The 9,614-nt window shown below is 39.5% G+C and overlaps 1 pseudogene across 1 annotated transcript; it reads right to left on the minus strand.

The window, feature by feature from the left end:
• Nucleotides 1–1,749: 1,749 nt before the first annotated feature.
• Nucleotides 1,750–2,709, minus strand: LOC101562851 (annotated as a pseudogene). The gene has a single exon (XR_001116950.2). The product of XR_001116950.2 is annotated as a receptor of activated protein C kinase 1 pseudogene (transcript).
• Between the last annotated feature and the right edge of the window lie 6,905 nt (nt 2,710–9,614).

Here is a 9,614-nt window from a genome sequence, read left to right on the forward strand (position 1 = left end):
GCTGGTTGTAAGACAACACTATGTATTACAACAAATACTGTGAAATTCATATTACTTTGTTAAGTAAAATTCTGTATGAGTTGTCAAAAAAAAAATAAAATAAAGAAAAAAAACCAAAGACTTATTTTCAACTGGTCACAGCAGCACATGCCTGTAGTTCCAGCACTCTGAGCCCAGTGTGAGTAATTTAGTGACTTGATGAGACTTTGTCTCAGAAAATTAAAAAGACTGGGGATGGAACTTAGTGTTAAGGTTCTGGTTCAATCTCTAGTACATCAACCAAAAAATTGTTTTTATAAGAGATGATCAAAATTTAATGAGATAAAAGGATGCTTATACCTAGATAGCATATAGCACTTATTACCTTTAAGTTTGAAGAATTATTAAGGAAGTACCTTAAAAGCTTAAAGGAAATGCTCCTTACCCTAACCACAAGGTCAGAGCAAACCTCTGAAGAGAGGGTGTGGTTCCTGCCACAAACACATGCCAGCACACTGGGAGGCAAGAAAATTGCTTTTGGATGGTGTAGGCCACTACTGAACAGCCAGTGGTAGCTTCTTTGTGTTGGATCCTTTATCCTTTTGAATATCCACTGGGCACATAAGATATCCTGTGATATCTCATGCTTGTCAAAAATGGTTGAAGCAGGAAGACATTATATTAAGAGATACAAGTTGTGTACAGAAAGACAGATGCTGCATGATCTCACTTGTATATGATGTCTTAAAGGTCAGTCTAAACAAGTACACAGTAGAAAAAGGTGGTTACCAAGGGTGAGTGGAGGAAATGAGAGAAGGTAGCACGAAGGGTAAAAAGCTACAGTTCTATAGGACGAAGACATCTAGGTTATAATGTGCAGGGGTTTATAGTGTGTATTGTATACTGAAGTACATTGTGAGAGTAGCTTTTGGGTCCTCTACCATGACAGAAAAAAAGGCAGAGTGAGAGCAAGAGCGAACTACATCTTGAGATGATAGCAAAGTTAATTTGCCTGACTGTAGTAATCAGTACCATATCAAAACATGTATACCTTAAGTATATACAACAAATATTTTTTAAAACACAATTTTGTACCCTAGAATCAGGTATTTCTCAAAGCAGTTTGGTGGACAATGGAATTCAAAAGCCAGTATCTTACTATAAGTTGTGTTATTGCTTTAATCCCTCTCAGCAGAGCTAGAAAAATCTATGTCCAACAGACACCCAGATTCCTGTTATAGTTAGTATAATTGATGAAAACACAGTAAGTAGTTTATAACTGATAAATGATAGCATGGTGTGTAAGTGTATTTCTAACTGGTGGTCAACTTGTTACAGCCAGCTGAATTGAACTAGCATGGTGCTGGGTGTGGAAGGCTCACCTGAGGATTGTTGCCAGCAGCATAGAAGGCAGAACTGAGATGCTTCTGTGACGCCATTAGGGAAGCCGTTTGGAGAAGCTGTCGGGCAGGTATTGGAAGCTGCTGTTTCTCTTGGATGTTCTTTTGGAGGACCTCGTCATGCTGGCTTTCCTGATAAACTTGGCTGTTCTTATCCCTGGAGGAGCTTGGACCTTCATTCTTGCTGAGAATGGCTGTGGTTCATTTTGGGGAGCTCTGGTCATTTTTTTTTTTTTTTTTTTTTTTTTTTTTCTTCAGAACCAGGTATTGAACTCAGGCCCTTGCACTTGCCAAGGAAGTGCTTATTCCACTGAGCCATTTCCCTGGCCCCCATCTTTTTTTTTTAGAAAGCCAGTTTTAAAAAATTTTTTTAAAGCTGACACATTTCTAGCGGGTGCCAGTAGTCACCTGCCACACTCCCACCAAGTTATCTGTGTAGCCAGCAAACAGACTGGTCATAGAGGTGCTCTGGGGAGCCTCTGCCTTGCTGCTGGTACTGATAACTTCTTGCTTCAGTTCATCTACGATAATCTTGCCCTCCAAGTCCCAGATCTTGATGCTGGGGCTGGTGGCAGCACAGCGCCAGTAGCGGTTAGGGCTGAAGCACAGGTCATTGCTGATGTTCCCTCCATCTGAAGTATAAAGGTGCTTGCCTTCATTGAGATCCCACAGCGTGGTGTGGCCATCCTTGCCTCCAGAAGCACAGAAGGATCCATCCAGGGAGACTGTCACATGTTCAGATAGCCAGTATGGCCAATATGGTTGGTCTTCAGCTTGCAGTTTGCCAAATTCTATACCTTCACCAGCTTGTCCCAGCCACAGGAGACAATGATAGGGTTGCTGCTGTTGGGTGAGGAATGGACACGAGACACCCACTCTGAGTGAGACTCATCCTGGACAGTGTATTTGCATATACCCAGAGTATTCCATAACTTTATGGTTTTGTCTTGGGAATCTAGACACACTCTTCCGGTTGTCAGAAGGCCACACTCAGCATGTATTTGGTATGGCCTACAAATCATCTTGTGGTGGAGCCTGTCGTAAGATCCCAGAGGTGCAGGATCCCATCCCAGGGACCAGAGAGGGCACACTGGCCTTCTGAGGAGATGACAACATCACTTACAAAGTGGGAGTGACCCCTCAGAGCACACTGAGGGATACTATAATTAGTTTCATCCTGGGTCAGCTTCCACATGATGATAGTCTTGTCTCAAGATGCAGACAGTTTCATGTCCCGGAACTGTGGGGTGGTAGCAATCTGCATTACCAGCCGTTGTGACCCTTGAGGGTCCCACAAAGGATCATCTGCTGTCATGTTGATGGCAGGTGCAGGTGTCACTGCACTGAAGAGGATGGCGACAGATGGTTCACAGAGACAACCAGGGAGTTGACAGAGTCAACCAGGGAGCTCACAGAGACAATGAGGGAGCCTCATCTTGAGCATTGCTTCCTGGCTTGGGAGGGGAAGATGGTGCACTGCTCAGCCTCAGGAGAAACTTGTTGCATTGGCTTTCCTGATGGGAACTACCATTTCCTTATCACTAGAGGAGCTCAGGACCTTACTGTTGCTGAAGATGGCTCTGGTACCTTTTGGGGAGCTCTGGTGCTTACCTTGAGCATTGCTTCCTGGCTCCAGTTCAGATCCCTCATCCTGCTAGCCTAGATCTTCTGGCATAGACTTTCTAGCTTCCACCACTGACCTTTTTGCTTTTCCCAGGCAGTCTTGCATGAGACTTTGTCGTGGGCTATAGGCCTTCAGTTGGACTTGTGGGAGGCATTGTTATAAGCGCTAGGTTTTCAGCTGGACTCATGCAGGCTATTAGAAGCCAGGCCTTCAGCTGGATTTTTTGATCTTTAGTGCATGGACAGATCTTCTGCACTCCTTGTATATGATTCTTTGGGTGATACCTTATAAAATAATTTTTTTTTTTTCGAAACAGGGGATTGAACTCAGGCCCTTGCGCTTGCCAGGGAAGCACTTATTCCACTGAGCCATCTCCCTGGCCCCATAAAATAATATTATAAAATGTGTCTTGTATTGCATTGTTCCCTTGCAAAACCCCAACAACACTGTGTAAAGCAAGCTTACTAGTGTTTCATATTTTTTTAAAGTCCTATGTTTGGTTGCTGAGATAAAATTTTTTGAAATGAAAATCTAAAGACATGAGTTTATTTTAGTGTATTAGGTGCCTAAGTAGGCACAGAAAATGAATATAATAGCATTAATTTTTTAAATAATATCACTATTGGTAAAAGTAAGTCAGTTTAGAAAAGTAACAAAGTCAGTAATAATACCGGGAAAGCAGTAGACAGTGCTTGCTGGGGTTTTTCATCTAATCAGCGACAGAATAAACTCTCAGGAAACAGTGGTATAATCAAGTAGTTTCCAACCAATTCAGCCTGCTTGTGTACTCCCTGGAGCCTTTCCTGCAACATTTACTGTTGTGTGTAGACAAAACAATCCAGAAAGGGGCCCAAGTGAGAAAGAATATGGGGTTTACTCCTTGCTTATTCAAGCCAGACATGTGTAACAGACAGCCATAACCACCACAGGAAAACAGGTGTGGCTTGTGTGCTGCTAAAACCCATTTACACACTTAGCAGTAGTTTAGATCACCCGGTGTTATTACTGACTTTGTTACTTTTCTGAACTGACTTAATTTTGCCAATAGTGAAACACATAGTAATTATCCTGAGGGGTTGGATTGAAGACAGCTCAGTCTTTTTAATTTTGAATTTATTTATTTATTTATTTATTTATTTATTTATTTATTTGTATTTTAGGGCAGGGTCTACAGGGTGTTCAGGGTGTCACTACTAGGTCGGACTCATAGTGATCTGGACAGGGCACACCACCCAGCCCAGTCTCAATTGTCTCTCAGCGCGCCTGGGAGCAGGGCAGGCACAGCAGGCCGGGATCCAGTCTCTAGCCCCTGTGCCTGCTTGCAGGCGCTTTAATCCGATGAGCTATTTGGCCGGCCCTTGAAATTATTTTTAATTGGGACATAAAAGCATAAACATTGTACATATTAATGGGGCAATGTATTGTTTCAGTATATCTTTTATAGCTTTAATAATGCTGAGTTAAAATTTGTAAATCTTTTTTAGAACTCTTTTTTTTTTTTTTTTTTTTTTTTTTTTTTTTTTTTTTTTTTTTTTTTTGCAGAACTGGGGATTTAACTCAGGCCCTTATGTTTGCCAGGCAAATGCTTATTCTACTGAGCCATCTCCCCAGCCCCTGTAAATCTTTTATTTTATTATTTTTTTTATTTTGTGGAACCGCGGATTGAACTCAGGCCCTTGTGCTTGCCAGGGAAACGCTTATTCTACTGAGCCATCTCCCCAGCCCCAAAATTTGTAAATCTTAAAGTATAACTCGTAAGTATCTGATTCAGTGAATTTTGTCAGTGCATCATAAGTTATCATCCTATTTGTACGATTTTTTTTATCACCTCCACATTTTTCTTATACCCATTTCCGTTCATTGCTCCTATTCCTTGGGCAACTATCCTCATTTTTCACTGTGTATTAGTTTGTTCTATTCTAGAATTTCATGAAAATTGAGTCATCTACTGTATAGTTTTTGCATTATTTGATTTCTTTTCTCACCACTATATGAAAGTCTGTTTTTGCATACATCAGTCACAGGCTTTTTGTTTTTGGTTGGGTACTATATTAGATAAATATTTCTTACTTTGCTTATACATTATTTTTGAAAAGCATTTGGATTATATCTGTGTTTTCCTCTAAAAAGTCTAGTATGTTATATCTTCAGTCTATTCTGAATTAATTTTCATGTATATGGAAATGATTCATTTTTTTCTTTTCCAGTAGATATATATTGACTTGACATTTTCCCTTAATTGTTTTAAAAATTTATCAAAAATCAATTGGTTATAAACATGTAGTACTATTTTTGGATTTAATTCAGTTTCATTGATGTCTTTGTTAATTGCTATGCTATTAATACAATGTCTTAATTCTTCTACTTGTGTAAGTATTAAAGAAAAGTCTTATAAATCTTATATTTTCAAGATTGTTTTGACTACTCTTAGCTTCTTGCATTTTCATGTACACTATGGAGATAACCCATCAATTTCCTATTAAAAATCCTGCTAGGATTACTGTTGGGAGGGTTGTGAACATATAGATGAATTTGTGATAAACTGACACTTTAACATTGTAGGCACTTCTGTATTTCGGTCTTAGTTAATTTGTCTCAGCAATGATTTATAATTTTTTAGTGGAAAAGTCTTCCATGTCTCTTGTTAATTTACTCCTAAGAAACTTACTTTTGATGCCTTTATGAAAATTTATTTTACAAGTGTTTGCTGGTAACATATAGAAATATAGTTGATTTTGCATTGCTACTTGTATCCTGTATTGTTCCTAAAATTACTTATTTTGGCAGTTGCTTTATAGATTTGTTAGCATTTGACAGATAAATAATGATGCCGTCTAGTAGTTTCATTTTTTTCTTTCAAACTTTTGCTTCTGGTTATGATAGTATAACTAGAATGGGATTGATTCATGGTATGCAATTAAGAAATTTAGAAGAAGTCAGAGGATGAGCCTGTCGGACTCTGGCACGAGTTCAGGGTTTGTGATGGCGGCAGCAGCGCCTCCAGAGGAAGAGAATAAAAAAGGAAAGCTGATCCTTTCTTCGGCTGATGGTATAATTGCTGTTTTTTTTTTTTTTCAGAACCAGGGATTGAACTCAGGCCCTTGCGCTTGCCAGGCAAGGACAAGCACTTATTCTACTGAGTTACCTCCCCAGCCCCTATAATTGCCTTTTGATGCTAATGTTTCTGGAAGAACCTTGAATGCCCAGGGACTTTCCAACCCTGCTGCTCATAATCTTCAGGCCTCTTCTGATCACTTTAGAACTTGGAATGCCAGGTAACTGCCAGCCCTCTGTGCATCAGTAATCCTGCTAGACTGGGTCTGAGGACCGAGGACCTGGATGCCCTGGAACACGTGTATCCAGGAGTATGTGTATCCATCTGACAGTACTCCCGAATAGGACTCCATTCTGGTGTCAAACGTTTACAATGTGAGGACTGACTTTCTAATTAAAACCATTGCTAACCAGGGCAAGGCTGTGCCGTTAATAGGTGAACAAGAACAGCCAAAGCAGTCATAATCAAAGAATTCATGTCAGAGTATGATCCTGCAAGTCACATGATCAAGTCTGAACTTTTCTTCATGAGAACCCCTCTGATGTTTCAGGTACTGGCTTTATGGTACTACTCATTGAAGCCAAGTTTGTAATGCACCGTGAAAGGCTCACAGCACAACTTCACTCATATGATGTGTTTATTCAATCTCATCTGAACTTCCATAGCCATAAAATATTCCTGACATGTCTCCCATTACTTCTGTTATTTGCTGCCACAGACTCATTGCTTGGATTGGGTTGTATAATTGTAAATTGTGGAGAAACACAAAGTGTACCTAAGGTTCCACAAGTCTCAGTGTTTAAAATATAAACCTGTGAACACAGAAAATACAAAAAAAATTTGGAAAATGCATGAAACACTGTTATTTTGAACAGGAAAACAAGCAGCACAGGACATGATTTTTTTTTGTCTGTATTTTAGGACAGGGTTTGCAGGGTGTACAGGATCTCGCAACGTAGATCAGACTCATAGCAATTCTCCTGTTTTCAGCCTCCCAAGTGCTGGCATTACAGGTGCGTGCCCAGTCTCAATTTTCATCTCAGTGTGCCCCGGGGACGGGGCCAGCACTGCACACTGGGGATTGAACCCAGCTGCTGTGCTCTGTCTAAACAGGTACTTTTGTCTGTTGAGCTATCAGGCCGTCCCAGGACATGATTTCTGAGAAAAGGCAAATAACATTTATTCCTACTCAACTGCAAGGAGAGAAAAACCAGAGTGTGGTTCAGGAAGAGAAACAACAGGATGACTTTCACTGACATTAGAAAAGAGAATTTGGAGTTTGAGAAGACTAAGACAGCTAAAATTTGTTAGGAGTACTGGAGAGAAGAGAAATGTACACAGCAAGCCTTAGGTAAGTATAAAGGAATCTTCTCAAATCTTGGTTGTATACCAGTTGAGTCAAGAAGAACTGAAAACCTCATACCACAGTGGTATATATGCACCTATGTTTATAGCAGCACAATTTGCTATAGCTAAATCCTGGAAACAACCCAGATGCCTATCAACTAAGGAATGGATAAAGAAGATGTGGTATTTTTACACAATGGAGTATTATTTAGCTATAAAACAGGATAAATTTGAGTCTTTTGTTAGTAAATGGATGCAACTAGAGAACATATTCTTAAGTGAAAGAAATCAGACTTGCATGTGCAAACATCGTATTGTCTCCTTAGTGTGAGAACTTGAAGGAGAAAAATGGAATCTTGTACTGGTTGATATCTAGTAATATAAATAACTGGTTGGAAGACAACACTATGTATTACAACAAATACTGTGAAATTCATATTATTTTGTTAACTGCAATTCTGTATCACTTCTAAATTTTTTTGTTTTAATTCTAATTTGTACTCTCTTTAAAAAAAAAAAAAGGAGTAGGTAGAATAACCCCTAGAGCTCATGTAGGCTGGAAATAGTTGTTTTTATCTGCAAAGATCAGAAGTTCTCCTATGTATTTTAGGTTGTATCTCAGAAGGTATTTTTGCCTGGTAGATGATCTTATCAAGGATACTTCATAGTAAACAGCCTTGGAAATAGAAATACTGTCTTCTTTTGGAGCCAAGGGCATATTTGTTTGTTGCCTAGTGTAGTAATATTTCCCTTTGGGATAATAAGCAGATTGTACTGCACTTTAAGAGATTTAGATGCTATTTCTGTTTATATTCAGATGCCCCCCCCCCCAGCCAAGAGCCTCATGGAATCGTAGGTGGGGCTTTTGGCAGGTGACTGGGTCACTGGATGTGAAAATCATCACTGGATTCATCCACTTATAGGTTGATAGCTAAATTTGCTGGGAGGTAAAGCTTGGTTGGAGCAGGTGGGTCCCTGTTGGTGTGACCTAGAAGGGTCTGTCTTCCTGTTTCCTCCCTTGATCACTCCCTGCTTCCTGTCTGCCACACCATGAACTGTTTCTTCTCTACCATGTTCCTCTGCCATGCAGTGCTGCCTTAGAAGTGATCAGTTACAGATCAAAACCTATACAAGTAATTAGCCAAAATATACTTTTCTTCCTTTAAGTTGTGAGCATCAGGTGTTGTGTCTCAGGGACAAAGAAAGTACCTAAGCCAAATACCGTAAGCTTAAGGGCACTCAGATGATGCAGACCCACTGGTTGCATGGCATCCATCTGCCTTGTTGATGATTCTTGTGAGATTTTGGAGGCAGGAAAGCCCAGTACAAACCTGAGTCTCTTGTTACTTGCTACCTTGGTAAGAATAATTTACCTTTGACCCAGGAGTTTTGTGTCTTTGGATCATAAGGGGTAGTGGAAGTAGCCTAAAAAACTCTTGAGTCTTCACAATTCTAAATAAAAAGCAAGTCTCAGAAGGATAAAGCCAGTTCCAAATAACTTGTGATTCATAACAAAAGCCAACAATTAAAAAACAACAGAATTTGGTACTGAAAAGCATACAATGTCAGTCACCAATAAAAAATTGGCAGACATACAGCAGAGGAAGTAAATATGATCCACACTTACAAGAAAAACAAAAATCAGTAGAAACACTTGACAATGACAATGAGGGAATTATCAGAAAGGATGTAAAAGCAGCTATTGTATATATGCTCTGTACATTCAGAAGATAAAGGAGAGTTGAACACAAGAGAAAAATGTATTTTTTCAAAGAAAATGATTTTTATTGGTACATTTTGTGTATACACAAATAGTGGATTTTTTTTTTTTTTTTTTTGTGGAACCAGGGATTGAACTCAGCACTTATTCCACTGAGCCATCTCCCCGGCCCCAAATGGAATATATTTTAAAATAATCCAAGCACACTTTGAGAAATAATAAATGCACCTGAAATGATAAAATAAATGGGATAAGATGAGAATACTGAGTGGGATCAACAATTGGTTAGAAACTGCATAAGGAAAGATTAACTCAAAAGCATATACAATAATTTTTTTTTTTTTTGTACAGGGTCTACAGGGTCTCACTACACAGATTGGATTTGTAGTAATCCTCCTGTTTTCAGTCTCCCAAGAGCTGGGATTACAGGACTGCGTCACCATGCCCAGTCTGAAACACTGTCTCAGCATGCCCCGGGGTCAGGCTGAG

This window comes from Octodon degus, unplaced genomic scaffold (assembly GCF_000260255.1).
Source record: "Octodon degus isolate 3935 unplaced genomic scaffold, OctDeg1.0 scaffold00288, whole genome shotgun sequence".
In the NCBI taxonomy this organism is placed as follows: Eukaryota; Metazoa; Chordata; class Mammalia; order Rodentia; family Octodontidae; genus Octodon; species Octodon degus.